Source organism: Pleurodeles waltl, chromosome 5, assembly GCF_031143425.1.
Source record: "Pleurodeles waltl isolate 20211129_DDA chromosome 5, aPleWal1.hap1.20221129, whole genome shotgun sequence".
NCBI classification, from domain to species: domain Eukaryota; kingdom Metazoa; phylum Chordata; class Amphibia; order Caudata; family Salamandridae; genus Pleurodeles; species Pleurodeles waltl.
This window is the reverse complement of record NC_090444.1, coordinates 732481464-732498114: the sequence shown is the minus strand read 5'-3', so window position 1 is coordinate 732498114 and position 16651 is coordinate 732481464. Positions and strand designations below refer to the sequence as shown.

General features: G+C 40.7%; 1 protein-coding gene across 2 annotated transcripts in view; it reads left to right on the top strand.

Annotated features, from left to right (window-relative positions):
* The window catches only part of RGS7 (regulator of G protein signaling 7), a 1783260-nt gene that overhangs the window by 335866 nt on the left and 1430743 nt on the right, over positions 1–16651 (top strand). The gene's annotated exons all lie outside the window — the stretch shown is intronic.

Genomic DNA, 16651 nt, shown 5'->3' with positions numbered 1-16651 from the left:
CCCCCCGTGCATGATTTTTGCACGGTAGGATAAATATGGCGCTAGGGCCTTAGAGTCATTTTTTTGCACGGGAACGCGTACTTTGCATCTCATTGATGCAAAGTAGGTTTCCACGTCCCAAAAATGACTTTAACTCCATATATTTAGCGCTAGACTGGTCTAGCGCCAACGTATAAATATGGAGATAGTTTTGCACCGAATTTGCATAAAAAAATTACCCGAATGCGGCGCAAAACAAGTATAAATATGCCTCCTACTGTTCTTAGTAGTTGCTGACTGCGCTAGGATGTCCCACTGCTGAGTGGTAACCTCCCTCCACTTCTTTGTTGGTGCCATTCTATACTGCTTCAGAAGACCGGCCACAGTTGAGGAATGCCTAGGATGAGCAGTTAGGGCCCTTCGCAAAGCTTGGTTAGCTGCTGAGCACTTGTAATCAAACCATCTTGTCACCCTATGGGCTGATTTAACTGTTTTCACAGGCTTAGATAGAAATTTTTAATACATAAACAGAGAGCGACAAACGAGCTAATTATATCCCCCTTCCCATCAGAATCATCATCGGTCAAATAACCCAAAATTAGCTCCAATTTTTCCTTGACCATTATGTCTCGGATGTGGGTGGGATTAGAAAGCTTCCCACATACTTTTAAGTTATCTGTAGATGACTTTAGGTTGTGGAATTCAGGCTGAATTTTAACTTCCACCCTGGATGACACAATCAGGGACATCTCAATGGACTGTGATATTCAAAACCTGTACGTATGTTGGACCCAGACACCAACTGATGAATTTAATTACTGAATACAAAAATCGAATCTATAACAGACAGACAATTCCTGCCTCTAAGACAGTTCCTACCCCTGAGAGTTGGCAAGCTTGTATCACCCTTGCCTGCCTTTTCCAGTGCATTATGTGAATCCAAAGATGGGAGAAAGACCTCCAGTTCCTTGTCCCTCTGATCTGGGCCCCCAGTAATGGTGGCCCGGTTTCTTGGAATCGGAATGGGCTAGCCTTGCATTGAAATCCCCAGCTAAGCACAAATCTTCTTGCCGCCCTTCTTCTGTTACTATCCCCGCAGTTGAATTGGAACAAATCAGTAAACCTGCGGTTAGACAAATTAACAAAATTGTTATTATAAAAGTTAATGAAATACAATGTTGGATGACCCCTTGGTACAGCCTGGTAGTATCTCCCCGGAGTATTTATAGCTACGGCATTGCCTCCAAGAGAAACATGTACCCAGATGGTTAATCCCCCTGGGGCATGCCAAGAACGAGATGGAGTAGTCGGTATACTAAAACATGAATAGCCATCAAACACAATAGGGTTAAGGGCACAAGTTTCCTCAAGCAACAGGACGTCATAACTTCGTCTCAGGGATTGCCAGTTTGGATGGTGCATTTTAGAACACAGTCCTGCAACATCCCAACTCAGAATTTTCATTAATTGTCCCTTGTCTTTAGGGATAGGAGTGGTTGGACTGGGGGATAGATAGGCTATCAGGGCCGCAGGCACTTCTAGTGGGATTCCAACTGACTATAGCTCTGACCACCCGAGTCAATCAACCTCCAAAAAAAACCCAGAAGGGCTACATATTTATTACTACAATCTATAGCCCCGTTAAGGAGAAGCAGATCAGATGCTGGTGGGATGCAGGTTAACAGCCTAGGCGGTTTATAAAAATACCCCAGAGGCAAGGAGACTATGCTTGTCGTGATATACCGGTTCTCCTTGTAGCCCCCAATAGTTTCCTGACACTGGCCGGTTACATTTTTTAATGAGGAGCCCACTCTGTGTACCATTAAAATTTTATTATTGTCTGACACGCTAAAATTTTGTGAATACGGAGCCAATGAATAACCCTGTAATGAAGCTGCTCCCAACTTTCTAATTGATTGTGCTTTAATTGGGGCGGGCGTTCTGCTGGAGGTAGATTTAAAACAAAGCATTTGGATTAGCATCTGAGTCATTTTCCCCATTATTAGCTTGGGCTCTGTGGAATTCAGTAAAGCATCCATAGGGATACTAGTGTTGCAGCTACCAGTGGCTTGTCCTAGAACAGTACGGGCTACAGTACATAAGTTAGAGTTAAGTGTCACACTAGACATCATTGGGTTTGTTTTCTGGGTTCCCATTGGACACAAATAATTTGCTCCCCTCCTTTCTTCCGGACTATGATGGCTGGCATCCGTGTCATTGAGGCTGGTGACTTTCATTGGAATAGTAACCAATGAGATGGTTTTATTTAAGCCCACTAATTGAGCCTCCATTATGGCCAATCGTTCCCTGATTGGGCTGAGTTACTCATGAGTTGCAAAGCTCTTCTACGGTGGACAGCCCTATGCTAAATTGGTCAGTCTCTTTGCAAGTTTTTGTTCGCCTTAGTTGTAGCTTTGGCAGGGGTACGCATCTGCTGGTCTTTTTGTGGTTCACAGCTGGTTCGATAGGAGAATTGGGGCTCGTTAGGCTGTGTGAACCCAGGCTGAAGCTCTTGTGTATCTGTCAGGTCGCACTCAATAATATTACAGTTAGAATCATGTGCCCTAGGCTTAACTATGAGCGTAGCTTCCTTCCCTCAGGGGGTGTCCCTAAGCAAGTTGGGATCACTAGCCACCTCAGAGAGCCCAGTCTCTTGCTCCAGAGAGAATCTGCCCTCAGCCAGCTCAATTTAGTTTAAATCGACCCCCATAGCTTGTTCGAGCATAGTGTCTATGCTAGTCAACCTGGTGGGGGCAGCAACAATTCCAGTGGCTTTGTGTTTTACCATATTGCAATAGTAAATTAGACCACTCACCTTTGGTGCACTCAGGGCTCTGTGATCACACAAGATGGTCTGTGTCAAAGTGGGGGCCTGGCCTGGCCTCGGTAGGCCATGGACAGGTGCAGATAGGCCTGAGCTTCGCCCAGGCACGTCCCGTGCTGTGGGAGCATAAAATGGCTTAACAAACGCCTCCAGGTGCAAAAATGCTGAGGGTGGCCTCCTGCTGTGAGTTTCTTTTGTTCCTGAAGTCCGTGGTCCCCTGCCTGTAACAGACTACTTCCTGCACTGCAGGAGCACAACGCGGGTTTAACAAGCACCTCCAGGTGTGAAAATGCAGAGGGCAGCCACCCACCTTATGTTTATCTGGGTCGTGTAGTCTGCAGCCCCCCGCCTGCAACAGACTCCTTCGCCCGTCAAAGACTTATTCTCTGCAGTTTTGGGTACTTTTCCTGGACAGTGGGGCCTCTTGGCTCACTCTCCCTCCATAATTTTGTGGTTTCATGTCATTACCTAGTCTCTTTAGTGGGTCCACTTCAGGGTGGTTAAATGTTAGTTGTCACAATTTCAGATTCCTCCTTTTGGATGAGCACAGGTTAATCATGCTTCTACTGTGTTTGCATTGCTATTTGTCTATTGCCGGGTCTGCTGCCTGCTTGGGTGAGATCACATTTTGCTAGGAATGGATCAAAGAAGATGGGCGAGGAGGCAATTCCAAAGTAGTTATGAAGTAGTCTTCACTACTTCAAGTAAAAGTCTTTTTTATCATGACCTGGACTTCCAACCCTCCCTGATCCTCTTCTGGTCGTGGTCCTGACCAAGAGGTTTGATAATACTAAATCCTGGTCGAGTAAAACCTCTCTTTCATGAACTACATTCATTTTCCTATATTTATTTCCAAAATCAGCTTTACGTACTCTACCTATTTGGTTAATAAAACTTCTGACTCCATTAAACTAAAATCAGTCCCATTGTATGAAACGTGCCTAGTGTGTTGTAATAGGCATCTGAACACATTCAATAACTCAGGCAAAATAACCATTTGCTTCAGTTCTTTCCTTGTATGGTCAAATGCAGTTGAGTCTGTCTTGCAATACTTCTTCCAATTTCCTCTCTTGCAGTTTGTAAATGTATCAATAGGTGTTCTAAAAATCGAAACAAGCAAATACTAAATAAATATTTAATGAAATGCTATGCCCGCTTAAAGTTCCATTTTGAGTTTCCCTTTACAAAACTTGTAGCTAGATCTAATACTTTACACAAGATTTAATTTATGTTATGACCAGATGAAAAAACATATTTCTCAATCAAGTTTAACAATTCGGGAATTTAGGAATCGGGATGTGTAATAAGATGATAGTGTTATTGGCATACACTAGATATTACACTCTAATCTCCATACTGAATCCATTCTTAATGTTGCTGTAAATGTTTTGCTGTCAAATATCAGTGTCGTGAGGTGACAGCCTTGTAATGGGGATTTCTCTGTGTTAAAAAATACGAATCCATTAGCTGATAAGCTGAATATGTCACAGCTCCATCTTCTATCTATAAAATGTTTTTCAAACTTTGGAATTCTTTACTTAATAACTCAATTTAATATTTAACTGTATGTTGACAAGTATATTTTAACGTCAACACAAGATGGGTGACTTGTCAAAGTCTTCCATTGTGTTCCAACTGTATGATTTCCTCTGGAAGAACGCCTATTAAGATTCACAAATTACCGGTTTTAAGCAGTCTGTTAAAATGGTGTTACATCATTAAAACATATGTCATAAAACTAACACAGATGGTCATTCAATTCAGAAGACTTGCTAATCCTCATTTACAGTTTCACATTTCCAGTTTCAGTAATTTCAGTCTCTTTTTCTAACAACTCAACCTCCACATCTAACAAATTTTAAAGGCTTGGGGCCAGATGTATCATCATTTTAACTAGCACGATCTGATCGCAATTCTCTGCGAATCGCAATTAGGTAATTGCTGTTTTAATGTATGAAACTCCATGAGTTTCATTTAGCGTTTCCTAATGGGTCGCAAGTCGACCTACCTCATTAATATTAATGAGACAGTTCGCAATTTTGCAACCCATTAGGAAACGGAAAAATCACAGGGATGGTGGCCTGCTGGGCTCAGCAGACCAATATCTCTGTGATTGCTTTTAAATATAGCATTTCTTTTCTAAATGCAGCCTATTTTCCTTGAAGGATAATGGGATGTGTTTAAAAAAGAAAAACGAAAAGTCAGTGGGACCACTGCCTGCTCTTTAAAAATGGTTTCGCTACCATTCATAAAGAGAAAGGGGTCCCTTGGGGACAGCTTCCCATTTGTGAATGGGTTGCCACCTACTTGACGTAGGTGGTAAAATGCAAATGTTTTGCAACCACATTTCTGTCAAAAAACATTCCTACATACTGCTGAGATTCAGTATTAGGAAGGGATGCCCTAAACACACCCCTTCCTAATACCGAATCGGTATGTATGCTCGATTCCAAATTGCAATTTGGTAACATATTACCAAATCGCACATTGGAATTCATACATACCAAAATTTTTGTGGTCGCAAACGGCATGATCGCGCCATTTGCGACCGCAAAAATGCATGATACATATGGCCCTCAGCCTTTTATATCTGTGTCACTTGCATTATGATTTTTAAAAAGAAATCAAATGCTCAGGCTTTTTGTGTTAACTATTGATTCTTCAGAAGCCTTAGCCCTAGATCAAAATGTTTGCAAAATTGGCACATTTTTCAGAATTAGAAACTTCATGCCAGATGTATGCATCACCTCTCTCCTGACTCCCAGCTTGTCTGTCTATTTGTAAATACCTCAGACACGACAATATCTACACACATTTCATCTCAATCACATTCAAGTTCAACATTTGCCATAGTGGGGATTCAGAGCTATCACTTTTTTAATGTTTGTGTTAGTTCACTAAAATGTTGATGCAAAACATTGGTAACATTTTCTGTCCCAGCCTCTTACTCATTTATCCAGAGGTCAGTAGGACCATTATGCAGTATACTTGCAGATTATCACAGTCTCATATTGAACTACTACAGTAAGCAACCATTGCCCAGAGTATTTGTACAACTCAACAATACACAAAACAGCGTAGGATGAATCTACAATTCATCTCATATGTATTGAGGGTGTAGGCAGGAAATATTGAGTACACAATATCAAATGGTCACAATATCATGACCAGAATATCGAGGAACAAAATGTCCAATGGTAAGCTTGTATAGCTTTCTTTTACCTAACTCCTTATGTACCTGCCATGGTGATAAATGTATATTCAAGGTACGTAGATTTGTAGTTAAATAGTTAAGAATAGTAAATCCACACCTTCCTCTGTGCAATTACTGCTTCAATATTTTGATCGTAGTCTTATCACACTATTGTCACTATTAAACATTGTGTCTCATATTCCCTACCACAATTTGTCAAGTGAAACCATATTCAGGTCACAGCAGTAGAGTGTTAGAGTGTATTACAATTTCACGGGTTTATACTCTGTGACATATGTATTCTTTTGTTCCTCAATTTCAGACTCCAAATTTCGAATCTGGCAATTACCTTTCTGTATCATTGCAACACAGTAGGCATCAATTAAACCACGTAAAAAGACTTTACCCACCTCCTCATAGACATGAGCCCGGTTAAACTTCATTTATTTCCTTATTGTTGTATTCACATTTGGAAGGCAGCCTCATGGCAGCTAATGACACACAGGAATTATACAAATAGTTGGCAGATATTTTAAGACTCATGAGTAAGTATTTTGAACTTCTTTTCAAGCAGCGTGTCAGCAAATATATATTTCACTAGTCATAGTTGTGAAACCTGCTATGTTTAAAAGATAGAGGGCATTAGACTGAGACCTTATTTACAGAAGAATAACATGGCAGGTCTGCACATCTTAGACCCATTTGATCTCGCATAGAATCTCTACCTGGGACAAGAAACATCAAGGCCCTTTGCCATCCCTTTTGGGACAGATTATTCTTCTACGGACAAGTAAAAAAAAAACGTAGGAGACGTTATAGAAATATATTGCCACAGAATTGTAGGTGAACCCACATAAGTACTTAGGGATGGACTTAACTGCAGTATTCTCTTCGTTGCATTGTGGCTTATTGTTGACCGAGGGAGGCCATTTCCAACACTTATCAATATAGGAATGGTTGTTTGAGAACGCAGACAAAGTATTTTAGGAGGGAAAGCATTAGTTTATAAGAGGAAGCAAACATATCATGGAGCTCACTTGAAAAAACATAAACGACCTACAATTAATTTGTGATTTTCTAACCAACTTACATCATTAACATATTTGCACCACTTTAAATATCAGAAATCTTGTTAATGTATTACATTTCAATTTATGTTTATTTATTGAGATAAAATAAATTACGCCGGCTTTTTTCCTTCCTTTCAGACTTGTTTTAATGATCCTTTGTTTTTACGTTTGCGCACATTCCAATCTCTATCTACTGCTTTATCTAACTCGGTGTTTTTCTTTCTTTTTTCTGTGCTGCATTCTGTTTCCTATAATGCATTTTCTGTGACCAGATTTTTTTTTTTTTTGCTTTATCGCGTTTTTGCCTCTCGTATTGCCATAGTTAAGCCGTTTTGAATGCACCCAACTCTTAGAGCTACATCTCACCTCTGAAAAATCATCTTTAAAGGCAAGCCTTCGTAACAAACTGGAAAGGGAAACCAGCAATGCCTGTCCTGTTTCCTCTAGTGCTCTTTTCCCCCTGAAAGGCCTTCCGCAGCATAAAGATACATAGGGGGTTATTACAACTTTGGAGGAGGTGTTAATCCGTCCCAAAAGTGACGGTAAAGTGACGGATATACCACCAGCCATATTACGAGTCCATTATATCCTATGGAACTCGTAATACGGCTGGTGGTATATCCGTCACTTTACCGTCACTTTTGGGACGGATTAACACCTCCTCCAACGTTGTAATAACCCCCATATTTCTCAACTATGCCAGTCTGCTTTAAAATGAAACAACAGCAGAACATCTGTCTCATTATTTTTCTCGACACGCTTTACCAAAGCAGCTGGTGGCATTCAGGGTTGGTTGCTCTGAGCTTGTACTAAGTATTGCTAATGTGGGAACAAGGGGCCCGCCTCATTTGTCCCACCACGTTTCTGTACTGTATTCAAATGAAAGCAATTAAATGTCAAAAAGGGAGTTTTGCCAGCTCTGGACCCTGATTACAAATTTATCTGGGTGGCTTCCCCTGGTGGGACATCAATCCAATTGATAACTGACCCGGTTTTTCTGTCTTCCCCAGATTTCCTGGGTGTGGAAACACCGGATCCGATTGTACCTGCCACAAAGTCTGTGGCAGAAGCACTTTAGGTAATTAGGCTGTTATTGGAGCCCCTCCCATGCCTATCCCTTTATCATGACCGCTTGCAGCCCCACACCACCCCCTGCTCCCATTTACCACCAGCACAGAGAAGGTGGTACACAGGAGTAGTAATCCTCATGCAGGACGTCACCTGGAAAACCACAGGTCTCCACAGTAATCTCTTATTTCCCGGAATTCTCCGGGAATTAACTTGTAATAGGTGGATTTAGGTGTTAAAACACCATCCAAAATCATTAAATCTGACCATTCAGTATCTCCCCATCTAAATCTTCATCATTCATAATTGGGGACTAGATATAAACAGCTTAGGCACTGCAAAACCCTAAATCCTTCACTCATCAGAAACAAATATTCAGCACACAAGACTATGGTTGGTTCCCTTATTTCCTGGAAGCATTGTCCGATACCTCACGTGAGTTTGCAGCCTGAATCCCATAATGCTTTGTGTAGATGTTTCAAAAGCAGGGGGCCTGTCATATGAGCCCCAAGGGGCTGAGTGAGCTTAACAGCTCTAGATGGCTGGCACAAGATGTGCTCATAATGGGAAATAAGAGATGTGTCTCAAGGGGACAAACGTGCAGACAGGAGTCGCTCAGGGAGGGATAACATAGTCAGTGTTCCCTGCAGCATGCTGTACAATGCTGTGTAATGCGGATCTGTGCAGCAGGGACCACTGGCACAAAGCAAAAGCCAGACTGTTCTGACAGGCGGTCCCAGCTAAGTGCTTGTGTTACTAAATCAGGCTATGCACAGGATAGAGTACGGGATTTTATGTGATGCTCCTATCACATTACAGTATGCCATACTTTAATGTTTTATGACTAGTGAACATCTGCATGGTCCAGCTTTTTCTGGCAAAGAGAAACATACGTTACATACTCTGCCACTTTCTACACTACAGGCATGATTAATAAAGGTAAATGAGCATGTGTATATTTCCTATTTTACCTTGGTGTAGCCCTCAAACTTTTTCCATTTCCAAGTGAAGATATAAGTGTAGATTTATGTGTTTCCACCATCTCCTTTAAAGAGGGGGAACCTACCACAAATATATTTGAAACTGTAAATTTGCTGAAAGTACCTTTACAAGCATGTTTAATGTTCCACCTATTCAGTGGATATTTTTGCCTCCGTGGTGGAGACCACTGCAACAGAGATGGAGACCACGGCCACAGACATGGATACCACTGTTACTCAAATGCAGACCTCCAAATGGAAGGGAATAAGCAGCTATTGTACAAATGACCCAAATAACGTATACCTAATAAACATTCATTTCAAACCACAGAAATGCAGTCCACACCCTGTGCTCTTCTCCCCTTGCACTACCAGACCCTGTAGCTCACAGGAACCGCATCCAGCCTCTAGGATGCAGACTACAATATTCAAGAGGATGAGGAATTTCACTGAGGAGGAGGCAGTCCTAGTATTAATCTGTGGTCAAACACTGCAAATAACTACATAGTTATCCTCAGAACAACACAGAAAGCCACCTTTTTGCAGAAAGGCACAGACTCTATCAGTTATATAGGGTGGATAAGTGTTGCAAGAATGGATTATGACATGATGTCCAAACTATTTAAGGTGCTTTCTGCATGGATTTATACCTGTGTGCAGTAAGTGAATGATTTTACTTCTTTGTTTAAAGGTAAAAGTGAGAGAATGAGTGTGAACGAAGTGTAAGTGTGTTAATAAATAGAACATAATATATTCAATTGCTAAATTATGTTATTAAAATATTGTTGTCTTAGGTAGGCATATGTGGACGATGTAATAGTCTACCATTCATGATTTCCTAGATCAGGCTTCTCCAGCGAGTAGCTCGTGAGCTACCAGTAGCTCTGTAACTTCCTGGACATATCTCTCCAGTGTGCAGCCCACTTTACTAAATTAGAAGCTTTTGATATTTTGAATTAACATATGTATAGTTGTGTCAATTTTCAGAAAAGGGAATTACATTTGGAGAAAAATTGCAGAATTTCCAAAACATATTTACTTCTGATATTTGAATGATACAACATGCAGAATTGGGGAGACTTATTACAAATATTTTTTTTTGTACTGCTAGCATCTGTGCCTGTTGCACTAAGGTGATCACTGCTGGTATTCTTGCAAAAGGTGGCCACCCTTCTAATATTGTATAATTTAGTCACTATTACAGCACTTATAATATTAGTAGCTCAGGATGATTTGCATTGAAAATAAGTAGCTCTTATTACAGAAAATGTTGGAGAGTCCTGGCCTAGATTAACTATATACTGTTCAGCCACAAATGCAGCAACCAAGCTAGTGGCTCAAGTGAAAAATGAGTTAACTAGTTGTTTCTCCACCTGCTTAAAAAGACCTCTGTTTTCTGTGCCACCCTAGGAACCTGAGAACCTGGATGAGGCAGTAAATCAGGTGTGATCTCTGCATATAATCCCCACTGCATGGTGATATTGTGCAACACAAAACAGGCTACTATCTTGCACACAACTTTGGCGAGTACATCAGGACACTCTGGAGTAGACACCTGCAGCGTGCCTTAAGGATACCACTAGTGCATTTAAAGATTGCTCATTTAAGTGTGTGACCTATTGTGCCTCTGTTTAGGTCATGTGTACGGATGAAGGAAGGGCGTGAGGACATGGAGTGAGTGACCATACCCAGCATCATTTGCAATAAAGACATGACATTTGTTAGACTGTACTTCTTTTCTAAATGTATTGCATCATTTATCCATGTATGCAGTGAGTGTAAGTATATTGTGTTTCTATTGTGTTGTAGTAAGTAAAAAATGAGTATGTTTGAGATACAATCCACCAGAAGCACATACAACTCCACTATGAAATGTTATAACTTATCTAGGAGTCACATGTCACCAAATTCCCCATCAACAAACAAAATGCAAGTGGTGACTGATGAAAGACATAGAATTCCCTTACCACCTTTTGCCTTTCCACTGGTCACTGCGCACGACAATAAATTGCTTCATGTTTCTGATGAAGTGTTGCAGTACCTGGTGTAAGCATCAAAAGTGGCTTGCCTGTGAGATGCCTGCATTGTCTCAACTGAACCTGGGCCTGGAAAGGCCCTGTGCTCACAAAATGAGGTGACACTTGTACTTCACAGGGGCAGGAGTAGCCTGGGAGCAGGCTGTATGCACATCAAGCGCTTGATCCCTGTCTGCAACTATGGTGATGATAAGTTTGAGTGAAAAACTGTATGTGGCAATGACCGAGTTCCTGGGCATGCCAAAGATGTTGATTATTTGCCTGTAACACCTCTATCTCATTCTCAAATAATTGTTCCACAAAATGAGAGGCAAAGCTACAAAGAAATCCAGTGGCATAGTGAAGGCAAGGACGTTGTCTGATTTGTGAGTTGATTTCTTAAGTAGTCAGCTTAGATGCTGTGTCATGGTTTGTAAAGAAATATTTTCCCAGCATTTTCCTATTTACCCTATTGTTATTAGATGCCTCCAGTGATTTATTTGGGAGGGCATTACAGTACCTAAGAGTAGCCATATGTGGTGATTGACCTACGCCAAGGCTTTAATGGAGTACATTTGGGCCTTTTGTATCCCTATTACAGGTGTAGTAGGATTAGAAGTGTATTTTGTGAATAGCAATTGCCTTTCTCGTTTAACTGTGTGCTTTTATACTAGCTTGTCTCTCCCCAAATAACTTAATTTTCATAAAAACCTCCAATTTAATATGAATTATAAGCCATTTTCAGCCATTACTGCTTTTTCCACCCAGTTTTACTACAGCAATATATATTTATGTGTGCAGGAATCTCAACTCATGTGGTGGAGACCTCCTCAAAGAAAAAATAGGAGCGATGGAGGCATCTGACCTTAGGTTTGTGGCTAGCATTTCGCGGTATGTGGGAGGTACTACTGCTAGTTTTGAGCTACAAAATACAGTTTGTGAACTGGGCCATGCATGTATTTCTAATGTATCTCCAAAAAAGACTGTAGCTCTCAATTGTGCAGCAGATGCATAAGCGCTGGGTCCTGCGAGTGCATTAAATCCTGATGATTGCTGTATTTCACCACCAACGCAGCAGTGAGGGCGAGAGGGGGTATTTTCATTGTATGCATTAGGGCCCATGACATCCTTGTTACACTTCTTGATGTGACTTGATACCATGTTAGTGTCGGAGCGACTGCTTTTTTCATGGCGTTATAGAAAATGACCACCATTTTTAAATACTTTTTCGATGAATTGGTAAATAAGCGTATGCCAGGTTTCCACTCCTGTGAGAGAGTAGACAATGGCAGCCCAAATTGCAGTGTGTAATTCTAGCCATCCATACCATAACCCCGTTCCCCGTCCACTTTGTGGGTGTGAATGAGTGTGGGTGGATGCTTGCCATATTGAAACCATGACAATGAATTTCAGTGTTCTGATTTTGAGCAATTTTGTCATAGTGCAATTTCCTCTGCACCCAATTTTTAGAGTGTACACAAATGGCTTGTTTGAAGTAAAAAGAGAAATTGGACAGTGCAGGAAAGAAAGAGAGCAGCTTGCTTGGCATTTTTTATGTTTTTAAATGTGTATTTTTAGGCGCTATTAAATTTTGTTTTTGGTACCTGGGCTGTAATCTATCTGTGGGCTTTTAAGCATCCCCTCCACACTCCCATTACTATCATTCGTTTGTGGGCTTGCCTTTCAAAAATCCTTTGTTATCATTCGTAAGTGCTTTACGTTTGTACCTCCATGGGGCAGTTTTGTTACCGCCTTGGCCATCAACCCTGTTACATGGGTAATTGCACTTTGCCAATATGTTTGACTGCGAGCAAACTTTTTCCTTTTGTGTCTCTAGTTTGTGCTCATGCTCATGGCGGCCGCAGGGCTTTGAATCGTCTCGCTTATGTCTACTGTTTTACTTTTCATTTTCAATTTATGTTGCAAGAAAAGTCCAGTTAGGAATTTACAATAGCTCTAACTCAAGTAAACGCGAGACCCGTTTTATTGGAAATGCTTGTACTTATTGCTATCCTTTCATTAGCTTTGAGTTTGTATTGTGGTTTGAGTTTGTATTGTGGTTTGAGTTTGTGTTGTCGTTTGATTTCGGAGTTCTTTTTTTTAATTATAATTGATTGTGAGGCGGCACAGGAAGTCTTGAGCTACGCCAATGTGCTGACATACTCTGTTTCTTGACACTGAAAAAAGGTGAGTACCGATATAAATCACTTACTGGAGGGTGTGAGAACAGCTCTTGGACTTCATTAAGGACGTTTCAGCTGATTGTATATGTGTTAATGTATTTATGAACATTGTTTAAGTAGCACCACCTTCATCAAATGGGCAGCAGAGTGCTGTACATCTTGCATTATATACATACAAGCTGTAACACAGAAAACATTAGGAGACTTTACTTGAAGCAGAAAGAACAGTACACTCATGATGGGGGGTAAAAGTAGGTACACTTGGAACTTCCAAGGAGGTTAGTCTTTCAAGTGGAGTTTGAAGAAGAAAGTATTTATTTTTTCTGAATGGGAGGAGGTTTGCATTAAGTCGTATACGTTTAGGCAGAGCATTCCATAGTCTTGGAGCTAGACTGGAGTAAGCATGTTTCAGAGTTTTAGTCCCTGATTCCGAGTAAACACCAGCCCACTCATTATGATAGCTTTAGAATTTTTGGACTTAGTGAGTTGTAGGAGACGTGTTACTCACCCTAACAATAGCATTGAAAATCCTACTACTAGTGGTAGCACTAAGGCTTGACCAGTCATGCCAGTATAAGCAGTACAAATGCTACTAAAAAATGACAGAGCAGTAGAAGTGGTAGAAGCAATGCAAGTACTAGTAGTAGGAATCTGACTATTTCTAGTAGTGGTGAGAGTACTGGTAAGTAATAACATTAGTGATAGTACTATTACTTCTACTAGCAGTGCAAGTAATATGAATACTAACTTTTCTGTTTATTGTAGTAGTTCACAAAGTATTGCTAGCAGCAGTAGCAACAGTGAGCACACTGCTCAGTAAAGCCTGGCAGCAAACACCTGTAACCGCCTCTCTCACGCAAGGCTGTGAACATAAGGAACATCATGTGTGTTGAGCATGTCTCTTTCCATAAGACTTTGTGCTACGCCAGTTACACTAGAGCTGCTTGGTAAATAAGGTTGGTGGGGTGACTCTTTCATTGAAGTGAAGGTAAGTGACCTGAGTTCTCTTTATATGTATGGCCTTGAGATGGATTCAGCTGTCTCGACGGAACTGCATGTTTTCAATAAAATCTTAATAAAAATACATACATCGTTAGATACTTTCACTCAGCCCTCCACATTTATTGATCTTTTAAGTGGCATTCTGGCTTTCACTCGGCCCTCTCCATTTATTGATCTTTTCAGTTTCATTCTGATTTTGCTTCCTCCCAGCACAGCCTAAAGCACGGAGCAATGGTTCAGCCAATGGCTGTATTCACTGTAAAGTATGGCATTTAGCTCTTGCACGTGTGCACATCCACCTAGAAATTATTCCTCTAGAGCCATGGCTGCAAGTCCTATCTCTGCTTTCATTTCTGCTTTCATTTAATATTTAATGCTTACATTGTGTAAACGTTTACTTGCTTTTTTTTAAACATATGCATACCACCTTTATTTTGCAGTGTTTTTACTTTTTAATATGTGTACACTTCTAATGTTTGTGATAAAAATACATAAATTACAGTTTGCCAAGGTCATAACTACTGGCTTTTCCATTACATGTTGAGAGTTACACAAACCACATGTAGAATCAGATTTACAGTACTTGTGCGAACTAGTGTGACTTCAACAGTGTAGATGTCCCCACTACTAACAGTGTAAAATTATTACAGTTTTAAAAATATACAGGACAGCACTTATAGTCGGGGTTACTAGGTGTATAAACAAATTGCTGCAAGCAATATGGGCAAAGGAAAATATCCTTATCCTAAGCAGTGGACAACTGGGCATCTCAACTGAACAGCATATTAAGTTAAAGCCTTCGACACACTCATCTACACACAACACACTACACCAATCAATGACACAACTGGACACATCTTACACAACAACTATCACTTATGAGCTATCATAAAACAATGCGTTGGACACTCACTCCTTACTCTAATTCAACACAATGAATACAGATCACCTTGAATCAGTCAACGAGAATCCTAGAACCAAAAAGAGCACCCAGACTGTGAATGTGATACAGGACCCTATATATGGTAGATGTGTGCTATGTAAATGCTAGTAACATAGCAAAATGTAATTATTGATGCAATACTGATAGTTTGGTAATGGAAAAAAAATCTAGCTAGATTGTTAAACGAACAAATATCGGGATGGATGGATAGCTTAATGAATAGATGAACAGGTGGCTAAATGGAAAGTAAGACTCACAGCTGGCTGGCCAGATTGGTGGGTAGATGCAGTACACTGGTGGACAGATGGATACATAGAGAGCTATGGGCCAGATGTATGAAGTACTGGTTGCAAAATACTGGTTGCAATTTGCGACCAGTGTAGTATTTTGCGAACCAACCTATGTACTAATAGGTCAGTTCTCAAAATACTGAACCATAGTTAAATGTAAATGTAAATTAGCACTTGTATAGCGCACTACTCACCCATTAGGGTCTCAAGGCGCTGTACTCATACCGCTATGGAACCCCTCCTGGCTTTTCCCTGTGAGGCACCCACTCCTGAGCACCCCCAGGGTGAAGCCAGGCATCCAAGCGCTGTTGGGGCCGTTGTGGAGAGTAAGCAAGCTATTGCCCAGAGTTGCAGAGTGGGACCCATGAATTAGATGAGGCACCGAGACGAGAATTATCTGGTCAAGGGGAATTGAGCCCAAGACCTGCCGAAGCGGGACTTGAACCCTGGTCTTGAGCCAGATCTCTGCTTCAGGGTCTGCCGCTCTAACCATTGAGCCACACTTCTCCACATAGTTGGTCACATTTCAACCTAACTCATGAATACTAATGAGGAACGTTACAAATTTTGACTCATTATGATTTGCAACCATCACAGGGATGATGGCTTGCTGGGTTCAGCAAACAACCTTGTCTGTGATTACTTTTAAATAAAGCCATCACTGTTTTTTATATGCAGACCATTTTCCTTGAATTAAAACGGGATGCATTTTAAAAAGGGACATATTAACTAACATTTTTAAGACCATGGGACCATTGCCTACTCTTAAAAATGTTTTGTCAACATTCACAAAGGAGAAGGAGTCCCTTGGGACCCCTTCTCATTGGCAAATTGGTTATCTCTATTTTTGTGTAGTCTGTAAAGTATGAATATTTTGCGATCGGATTTCATTCACAAAACATAAATACATCCCATTCTGAAACAGTATTTGGACCCAAAATACACCAATGCCAAATACAGATTCAGTTTTCAGTCAAAAAGCCAAGTCGCTATTCAGTAATGCGTTACCAAGTCACAATTTGGATTTGTTACATATCAAAAGGCCTTTTTGCGGTCACCATGGTCTGATTTTGTGAATCAGACCTTTTGAGAATGCAAAATGTT